This window comes from Myotis brandtii, unplaced genomic scaffold, assembly GCF_000412655.1.
Source record: "Myotis brandtii unplaced genomic scaffold, ASM41265v1 scaffold295, whole genome shotgun sequence".
In the NCBI taxonomy this organism is placed as follows: Eukaryota; Metazoa; Chordata; class Mammalia; order Chiroptera; family Vespertilionidae; genus Myotis; species Myotis brandtii.
The window spans coordinates 63,435-73,554 of NW_005361283.1; the positions used below are offsets into that span (position 1 = coordinate 63,435).

At 42.9% G+C, this 10,120-nt stretch overlaps 1 long non-coding RNA gene across 1 annotated transcript; it reads left to right on the plus strand.

The window, feature by feature from the left end:
- Positions 1-6,299: 6,299 nt before the first annotated feature.
- LOC106726629 lies at positions 6,300-7,204 on the plus strand. The gene is made up of 2 exons (XR_001362701.1): positions 6,300-6,749; positions 7,031-7,204. It is a non-coding gene; the product is annotated as an uncharacterized LOC106726629 (long non-coding RNA).
- Positions 7,205-10,120: the final 2,916 nt, after the last annotated feature.

The window sequence follows — 10,120 nt, forward strand, 5'->3', positions numbered from 1 at the left end:
GCGACACCACGGCAGTCAGTCAGACGTGGGGCAGGAGGAAGAGCCTACAAGGGAGCCGTAGGGAAAAGTCTCTGTTTTGAATCACTAGGCAGCATCAGTAAAGAGAGACTATATGCTCGCCCACAGGAGGAGATCATCCAGGCTACGGGCCACTAGCCTTAGCGGTTACATTCTCAAAGAAAGCTCTGCAGGGAGGTCCTGTCTGCTGGGGTATTGTACACACACAGTCCCTGGTCAACTACACAGTGCAAAAGTATCCTGCCATCATGAATCCTTTAAACACTGAATCCTACAGAAGGAACCACCTCCCCCTTAGAGTGCTTCTATTATTATTTACAGTTAAGGGAGTTGTGAGACCTCAGTTTCTGATCCGTTGTCGTGGGCTTCAGCATATTGGTGAATAAAGCAAACTCCAATAAATGAGTTATTTATAACCCTAGGAATTTAGTACACAACAATATAATTGTCCATAGACATACCATGTTATGGATTGGAAGCCTCAACATAGTAAAAATGACAACTCTCGCCTAGTTAGTGTTGCTCAATGGTTGAGTGTCGACCTATGAACCAGGAGGTCATGGTTAGATTACAGGTCAGGGCACATGCCTGCAGGCTCCATCCCTAGTGGGGGAAGTGCAGGAGGCAGCCGATCCATGATTCTCTCTGGTCACTGATGTTTCTATCTCTCTCTCCCTTCCTCTCTGAAATCAATAAAAAAAAGTTTAAGAAATGACAACTCTCCTCAAATTAATCTATAGCCTTCAAGCAATGCCACTCAAAGTCCACCTGGATTTTTTTTATAGCTATAGATAAGCTTATTCTAAAATTTACATAATAGAAAGGCAAGGAAGCTAGAATGGCTAAAAAAGTTTTGAACAAGAAGGAAATTGGAAGAATCACAGCTACTCAATTACAATACACATCCTATATAATAAAACCCTAATGTGCAAATCGACTGAACAGGGGAACGACCAGCCGCTATGACGCGCACTGACCACCAGGGGGCACTCAACACAGAGAGGTGACCAGTGATGGCGATCAGGGGCAGGGCCGGCCGGTGAGTGTCCTGCTGGTAACCAGCAATTGGACATCCCCCGAGGGCACAGGCTGGGCTGAGGGACTCCCCCCTGCACCCCGACACACGAATTTCGTGCACCGGGCCTCTAGTTTACTATAAAACCATAGTAATCAAGATGGTGTGGTATTGCCAAAGGGATCTAGATCAATGGAACAGAGTGAGAATATAAAAACAGACCCAGACAGATGTAGCCACCTGATTGCTGACAAAGATACAAAAGCAATTCAATGGAAAAAGGACAGTCTTTACAATAAATGGTAGAACAAGTATACATCTACATGCAAAAAAAAATTAGCCTCAACTTAAATAGCACACCTTATACAAAAATTCACTTGAAATGGATCATAGATCTGGGTGTAAAACATAATATATCAAAACTTCAAGAAGATAATATAGAAAAAAATCTTTGGTTAGACAAAGAGTTCTTATCTATGAAAACAAAAGTATAATCCATAAAAGAAAAAATCTGGTAAACTGGACTTTATCAAAATTAAAAACTTTTACTCTGTAAAAGGTACTGTTAAAAGAATAAAAAAAAAAACAGATTGGGAGAAAATATTTGCAAACCATATATATAACAAAGGACTTGTATCCAGAACAAAGCTCAACAAGAAAATTATATATATAGTTCAAAGAAAAATACTGGCAACATAGAACACATTCTAAGGACTACCAAGAGATACAGCATTAAGAAATATGGTCATTAATAAAGGGTAAACGAGCTGGACATGCTAAGTCTGGAGCCCAGACTTGGAGGAAGAATGAGTGATGACTAGTGTCTCCCATTGTCTGAAGGGCTGACATGTGCATGGGGGGGGGGGGGGATGAAAGAATTGTTCTATGTAATATTAAAAGGAAACATCATTTGCCAACAAGTATAAAGGTATAGAGAGATTTCTAGGGCTACCAGAAATTTACCATATATTCCTCAACTGCTAGATAATCAAGAAGCAGGAATTTCTAGAGAGTCTTGCATTAAATAAAGGTGGAACAGGATGATCCTAAATTTTTCAAACATTATATGAATCTATCAACTCTAACTTCTAGGGTTAACCTACCAAAGTAGAAAACACTGAACATCATAAAAGGTATCCTTTCCTGCCAAAACATCACCTTTCACTGTGTAAAAGTAAATATTATAAAGCACTTTAAGTTCCCAATTTTAAAAAAGACTAAGTAAATAATAAAATCTTAACAAAAAACATATTGAGACCTATTTAAACCTCTACATCACATTTGTACTAAGGATATTAAATTTCAATTTAAATTACTAATGTTTAATTAAATCTCATTTCATCAGACTTAAAAGACAAAAGATATAAAAGTAAATTTCATGCAAATTTCTGTAAGCATTTTAAAGAAATCTCTGGAAAAAGAAGTGCTCTTTCACACAAAGAGTGGTAGTCCTCAAAAGAGCCAAAACATCTGCATTCACTTTAAAGCTCATCAAGACAGACTGACGTTTTTAGGAGAAGCATATGGCTTGCTGAACAGTCATCTAGAACAGAATCTTTTGTCTAGTAAACCCTATTCAAGGTCCATTTACTTATGTATGGAGTGGCTGAATAAAGGAAAAACACATATTTTTGAGTCCTAGAAAAAACAAAGAAATAAACTCTTCATCTAGCTTTGTTAAGGAGGCAGCAAAACATAGTACAAAAGCAGCCAGATCTTTACTTTCAAAGACTCTGCTCTCAACATGAGAAACAATTCTAAGAAATCAATGAAACAAAAGAACTCTAGAAAAGCATGAAACTTTCTTAGAGAACTATATCCACCAAAGACCACCTCCCTAAAAGAGGCATTTCCATTTTAAAGGGTAAAACACTTTCTTCTTACAACTTCGAAGGGCAGAGTTCAACAGCTGCGCTATATTAAACCTGAGCCCTTCCAAAAGGAAGAACGGGAGTCTCTGGAGAGAGAGTAACATGGCCTGCTCTCTCCAAAATTCTCAAAATGCCTGCTCTGCCTCAAAGGAAAATTTCTCCAAGAAAAAGCCTCTATCCAGTGCATGGGTGAAAAGCATAAAACTTAATTTAGACAAGGAAAGTATGCAAAAATGGTAGAATTTTTGTTTGTTTCTGGAAATCTCCACCCCTCTCCCAAGGAAAAATGCATTTTGAGGTCCTTCAAGATACAGCATGGAAACTATAAAAAAGAAAAATCGTAGTTTTCAGCCCTAGCTGCCCATCAGAATCACCATAAAGCTAAGCCTCAACCTAGACTCACTGAACCAATATACATATCTCAGGGCCAAGGCACCGCAATTTTCACGCACACAACAGGTGACTGTGATGCACAGCAAGGGTTTAAAAACGAATGGAACATGATTCCCATAAAGGAAAAAGTCAGTCTACTGAGTAAGGAGGAAGAAAGGGTCACATCTGACCAACTAACTAGTCCTAAAGAACCTCAGGTTTTATTCACTCATCAAAATACTCCTAACAGACAGCAGAAGGAGGATTTGAAATAGAACTCTGCTCTCATGCCATTACTTAAACTTTAAATCTTAAAGGACAAAAGGCCTAAAACAGTTCACTCCAATACCTAAATATTTAGATGAATGTAGCTATGAAAAATGTGGCCACTGAATAATTGAGGTAGAATAAGGTTCCATCAGACTCTTGGGTAACTAAAAAGAAAAGTCATAATAACAGTAAGTGCTATATGTAATTATCTGACAACCTTAAAAAAGCCCAAGGCTTTAATCCCGAGGTAAATTTCGGCCATCAACAGAGCTTCCTTAACCCTACTTCATTTTACACACAGTTCTAACAGGGTTACTTGCTTGCTATCCAAACCCATGATCAATTAAAAGGGTAGTGAGACTGCTCGAGGGAAGCAGACCAGTGAAGGAAGGACCCAGAAACACTATTAAACAGCAGACGCAAGAACTCAGAACACAACACAGACTGGAGAGGCGGACAGGCAGCAGAGGACAGTGAGTGTTTGTCTTCACGACACCCGAGCAAGACAACAGGAAATGGTGGTCAGTGAACCTTGTTAGTGCATCGCTTATGGATTTTGGTTAAGAGGGTGAGAACGCATAAATTTCAAGTCACCTATAGAAAGTCTCTCACCAAAAATATTTACAAATTTTACAGGAAAAATCCTAACTGGAAAACAAACAAACAAAGAGACTCGCTGTACAAAAAGGAACAGTGGAGGGAAAGTAAAGAGCAGATAGTCTCTGAAAGAGGCATTTTTTACTGAACATGCTTTACTGAAAAGGAAAAGAAATCAGGGGAGATACTGAGATTGCAATTTACCATTATCAGACATAATATTTCTCACTGCAAAAGTCCACATATTCCTTTAGACTGCTAACTCAGACTATTCCCAAGTAACGTACAGGCACTCCTGTGAGATATTGTGGGTTCCGTTCCAGACCACCGCAGTAAAGCGAATCTCACAATGAGCGAGTCGTGATCTTTCTGCTGGTGGAAGGCCTTGCCTCAACTTGTGAAAAGCACAACATCTGTGAAGCACAATAAAGCCACGCGCAATAAAACACAGTATGCCTGTAAACTGGAAAATCTGTTGCTTCGCCGGTATGTTTCCTCATCTAAAAAAATGAAGAAACGGAGATAAGGTAGGTCAAGTCCTCGGCACAGAGGCTAATGCACGGTAAGAGAGGAATAAATGTTAGCTGCTATTATTAATTTGTGTTCAGAATAAATGCCATGAAAATGATTCTCAACTTTCACTAAGGCATATGATGTATTCCAGAAGCGTTTCCATTTGAAATGACGTGACTCTGTGTCCACCCACACCAAGCACAGACCTCTGCTGGTGGGTATGACCTGGGAACGGAGGTGCTCCATCTTTCTCCACTACGCCCAGGGGTTAGAAAAGTTTAAGAACTTCATGTACAGTAGCCTGCAGAGAGCAAGTCTAATAATCAAATGTAGTTACTATTATTCCCCAAAGCTCTCATGTTTCATGAGTACCCATTTCCAAATAAGTTCATCTGCACCTCTTTTAATTTGAATACAAAAGAGGAGTTAGGACATTGCCAAAGGAAATAAATGAACGAGTACAAAAAAGTCTATTTATAAGACAACTTCAACCCAGTAAACTTAGACCATTACAAATAATTAGAAAAGAGTAGGTGTTCTTGGTATTTCGTATTCACATTTATGTAGGTTAGTACCTAATGTGGCTTTCACTGTTGTGGCTATTAATAGAAATACCGTTTATGGCTTCCTCCTTTTCCTCACAATCACACATCTCTAAATATGTATTTATTCATCTATATCCCGTAAGCATTTACCTGTTAAGTTCGAGCCATTACACTGGGTGCCATGAAGTATACAACAATAAATAAAAGTATAAAAATTGTTTTCCTGTGACCTCACTACTGGTACACCAGTCCGTGTGTGTGTACAAAGAGTCGGTGTAGGCTGTTATGCTGAGGCCACCAACAACCCAAACGCCTCGGCGGCAGACGGCACTGGATGCTTCACGGGCCGACAGGAATCAGCCTCTGCTTTCTGCGTGCCGCCTGCACTGCAGGGTCTAGGCCAGGAGACCCGACTCTAGTGTGTCCCCCTCACAGCAAAGGGAAACGAGACCTGGCAGAACAGGGGCCGCTTCAGGCTCCCGCCTGACAGGCACTGCATCTCCATCACACTGCACTGGCCACAACAAGCCCCCGGCCAATGGGGCCCTGATGTATGATCCTGTCACAGGGAACGCAAGTGAATATTCTAATCTGTCACCAAGATTCAAGAAAAATATTCAGGCTTGAATTAACATAAATTCACATTTTATTTAGGTAAGATTTACAATGTGCCAGACACTATTCTAATATTTATTAGTATTAAAATGTTTACTTCTCCTAAGAATCATTCAACAAAAATACTGCTACTGATGAAACAAACCAACTAATTATGAGTATTTTTTATGAGGAAAATAAGCCAAACAATGAAACCTACTAGAAAGCACTTAAAAACCATTTCAAATTCACAAAACTTGGCTTTGATATGTTCCAAAGGCAGCAAAAGTAGCTGCCCTCCAGAGAGGAATGTTTACCCAGCTTATCTGAAGTACAGCCAACCTACTGGTCCTAAATGTATCTCAAATTTGAGCTGAGCCTTTTTCTCAGTAAAGGTGTGATAACCACAGAACTCTTGCCAGCCTTAGGACCTCTTACTCATCGGAGGTTCCTGCAGACTCCTAACTTTACACTGCTCACCTAACGCCCAAAACAAGGAAACAGAGCCACGGGGTGGACTGGAGACTGGAGCCCCAAACAGGCCTGAAGACAAGGCCCCAGATCCCTAGTCACCCCGCCGTCATTAACAGCTGCTGCAGACCCTAAGGAGCTATGTTTGAAGTGAGCACAACTCAGTCCAAATTCAGAAGTGATGAGACAGGCTGGATGAGATAAGTGTACATGAATAGGTAAAAGAAACAAACAAAAACCACTGCGTCAAATGTCTGGAGTCCTAAGAATTGCTATTTTGAAACGGGGTGCCATTTTCAGATTAATATGCTAAAGAGTTAAGCCTACTGGGGACAGTCCCTAGGAAAGTCAGGAAAAGTAGGGTGCCTGCAGGCAGTTATCAGGGTCCCCTCTCCAGCCGGGGAGTCAGACGCCCCCGGAACCTGAGACTCTCTCCAGAGCAGGAGCTCAGCTACTGGATCAGCTGAGTCATCTACTGTCCAAGTAAGTGTTCTCTCTCTTGCTTGTGTGTATGTTTTGATTTTGTTTTCTTTTTCTTTTTTCTAATATATGATAATTACGTTCATAAGTTAATAGCCGTTAACTACTTCTTTCCTTCTACTGATAGTTCCTGTTCTCCAATATTTTTTTTTTTCACTACCCTCCTCCTTACAAGTGCCTTACTGGTTCTACCCCCTCACTTTATTCATGTCATCTGAAATGTACACCATTTGCAAATGCTTTCCAAACATTATTGGTTCTCTTTCCACATCCAACCTTTTCAGAGCCTCATTACCCTCAAAGTCCAAGGGAAGGACCGGGCTTAAGAATGAACAGCAAGTCATCTGTAAAGGAGAAGGGCCATCCATGTCTCTGGGAATGAGAGGAACATCATAAGCTCTTTGAGTAAAAAAGTGGCACCAAAACAAATAAATGTGTCATTTGACTTGTGTTTAAAATTTGTTTCCTTGACTTTTAGGGTTTTTTAATCATGTGAAACAAAAGTCATCTTATATGACCTAAATTTTTATTTTCCTTCCAAATCTGACACATCTGCAAGCAGGTACTCTTTAAATCTGGGTAAACAGTATTAATGATCGTCAACGTTTCCAAAATGTAACGTCTTCACTTCGGCTACTTTAATGGCTGGCAGACAGCCATGTTTGGACTAGCCATGCACCAGGGGGCCCTTCAAATCTGTTTTCAGTCTAGGGCAACTGTGGAGACCTTATTATGTCTAGGAGAACAAGGCTGAGCTGAGTCACCTCCAGCCCAGCCCTGAGTCACCCTGGGAAGTACTTGACCTCAGATAAATGCTTTCCATTCCTCCAGTCCCCCATATGCAGAACAGTTAACTGCAGACTTACTTACCTTCGCCCCATCTTAGCATCTATTTTCCAATGACTCTGTATTATACATACAGGGTGTCCCCCCAAAACATACACACACTGTAACAGCTGACAGCTCAATTTTGAAAATGAAATGTATTTTAATAAACACCGTCTTGCCCTGGCTGGCTTGGCTCAGTGGATAGAGCGTCAGCCTGCAGACTGAAGGGTCCCAGGTTCGATTCCGGCCAAGGGCACTATGCCCAGGTTGCGGGCTCGATCCCCAGTAGGGGCGTGCAGGAGGGAGCCGATCAATGATTCTCTCTCATCATTGATGTTTCTCTCTCTCTCCTCCCTTCCTCTCTGAAATTAATAAAGAAATATATATATTTTTTAAAAATAAAAAAAAACACCACCTTTAAAATTACAGTAGGTCCTCGGGTTACGTCAGAGATCCGTTCCTACAGCGAGATTTTCGCCGTAAGTCGGAACCCACCTACATAAACACCTACGTCACTCACATGGAGCACGTAAACAGCAGTAATGAAGTGAAACAGTAAAAAAAAATTAATTTAAAAGATAACAATTCCTGACCTTTACTTGTGGTAAATAAATAATAAAAAACATAAAGCACGTATGTACATACGTCGAAATGACGGAACTTTTTATTTTATAAATAACTGGGAGATGGCGACGTAACCACGAAACGACGGACGTCGAGTCCGACATAACCCGAGGGCTGCCTGTATTCTAAGTGTGTGTATACATTTCTGGGACACCCTGTATATCTCTGGACTACCACATTCAAGCCTTTCCGTAACCCAATGGCCCCGCCCAAACCCACTATTTAAAACCTTAATAAAAATTATCTCCCCAAATCCTTCCTAACTGGAGTCTAACCCCCTGCATTCCCTTTGCACTTATTTACTACAACACTAAGTTGATTGGCATCTTAACCTCTCCCCTTCGCCCCACGCCCTGCCCATCAGTCCACCCAGTCCTTCCGTCCTGGTTCCCAGCAGCACTTAGCCTCAGGCAGAACGCACTCTATGTGAGCCCTGGTTCACATTTAGACTAACAAGCTCGAAACAGCAAGAAAACCTAATAATCATTCGCAGATAAGAATGCTGAGTATGTGTCCGTGCTGTCCTGTTAGGGCTGCAATAAATTCAGGAAAATTCGGGAAATGGAGGAGTAAGTCATGAAGTCTGTAGTCTCAAAAAAAAAAAAAAAATCACCATCACAAAAAATGCTTCAAGACAAAACAATAACAGAAACTTCTGAATCACTTCAAGGCTTTCATGAAATTCTGGATGGGGAAACCTGCCAGCATGACCACCAGCATGACCATTGGAAGTTAACTGGAAAAATTACCTTCCAATATTTTTACCAACATCGACTTCCCACCAAATGTCCCTCCCTCCCAAGCAGTGGGAACCATCACAAAAAATGCTTCAAGACAAAACAATAACAGAAACTTCTGAATCACTTCAAGGCTTTCATGAAATTCTGGATGGGGAAACCTGCCAGCATGACCACCAGCATGACCATTGGAAGTTAACTGGAAAAATTACCTTCCAATATTTTTACCAACATCGACTTCCCACCAAATGTCCCTCCCTCCCAAGCAGTGGGATGCATAAAACTATGTTTCTGTTCAGAAACCTAATCAACCCCACTGATAGCAAAGAGGAATTCACCCCCAGGTGAGGACCCGAGTGACAGACCAGCAGGTGACTTCACCCCCAGGTAAGGACGGGGTCACAGACCAGCAGGTGACGTCACCCCCAGGTGAGGTCGGGGTGAGGACCAGCAGGTGACGTCACCCCCAGGTAAGGATGGGGTGACGGCCAACGGGTGACGTCACCCCCAGGTGAGGACCCGAGTGAAAGACCAGCAGGTGACGTCACCCCCCAGGTGAGAACAGGGTGAAGACCAGCAGGTGATGTCACCCCCAGGTGGGGACGGGGTCACAGACCAGCAGGTGACGTCACCCCCAGGTGAGGATGGGGTGACGGCCAACGGGTGACATCACCCCCAGGTGAGGACCCGAGTGAAAGACCAGCAGGTGACGTCACCCCCAGATGAGGACGGGGTCACAGACCAGCAGGTGACTTCACCCCCAGGTGAGGACGGGGTGAGGACCAGCAGGTGACGTCACCCCCAGGTGAGAGCGGGGTGAGGACCAGCAGGTGACGTTACCCCCAGGTGAGGACCCGAGTGACAGACCAGCAGGTGACGTCACCCCCAGGTAAGGACGGGGTGACGGTCAACGGGTGACGTCACCCCCAGATGAGGACGGGGTCAAAGACCAGCAGGTGACGTCACCCCCAGGTGAGGATGGGGTCACCTACCAGCAGGTGACGTCACCCCCAGGTGAGGACGGGGTGAGGACCAGCAGGTGACGTCACCCCCAGGTGAGGACGGGGTGAGGACCAGCAGGTGAGAAACGGAGGTGCGGGAGGCGGGGAGCCTCCGCCCCTTCTCTGGGCTCCGCAGACAGACCAGCCCAGCGATCACAGGATACACGCCCCCTGGAACCCGGGC